The following is a 506-nucleotide window of genomic DNA, read 5'->3' on the forward strand; positions in this document are numbered from 1 at the left end:
TGCACAGGCTTGGCTCGGGGAGGCAGACCCGAGCTGCTGACTCCATTTTGTTTCCTGCTTAGCTAGGTCTGTGGTGGTGGTGGTGTGGGTTTGGGGTGCGGCCGAGCAGGGAGTTCACCTGCGGCTGAGCCTGCTCGGGGCCTGAGGCCTCGAAGACCCCAGCCCCAGCCCCCAGGTGAGCCCTAAGGCAGGAATAAGTTTGCCTTGGCCTGAGGCCGAAACGACCGGGTCGAGGGCAGGTGCCCAGTGGATGGGGAGCCTGGGCTGTAACCTAAGATGGTGGCCGGGACTGACGCGGGCCCGAGCTGGGCGGTCAGACAGGCCTCGGCCAGGCCAGGTGCCGTTGGTGTTGGGGTTCGAGACGGGTAGGGTGCTGTAGCCGTGTGCAGCCCCAGGGACTACGCTGCGCCCCGAGGTAGGTGAGGGGATTGGAATGCCACCCACGACGCCCGCAGGCCGGGACAGCCTAAGGCGCCCGAGGCCCCTGGGGACCTCTCCTCAGGCCC

General features: G+C 67.4%; 1 protein-coding gene across 2 annotated transcripts in view; it reads left to right on the forward strand.

Moving 5' to 3' along the window:
- The first annotated feature begins 42 nt into the window (after window positions 1–42).
- Window positions 43–506, forward strand: part of Nsd1 (nuclear receptor binding SET domain protein 1) — a 141287-nt gene continuing 140823 nt past the window's right edge. The window contains exon 1 of one of the 2 annotated variants that reach the window (XM_010622071.3): window positions 43–175. The gene's annotated coding sequence lies outside the window, so the exon portion shown is untranslated. The other variant, XM_010622072.3, reaches the window with a different exon arrangement.

Source organism: Fukomys damarensis, unplaced genomic scaffold, assembly GCF_012274545.1.
Source record: "Fukomys damarensis isolate Sample0158 unplaced genomic scaffold, DMR_v1.0_HiC HiC_scaffold_9, whole genome shotgun sequence".
NCBI classification, from domain to species: Eukaryota; Metazoa; Chordata; class Mammalia; order Rodentia; family Bathyergidae; genus Fukomys; species Fukomys damarensis.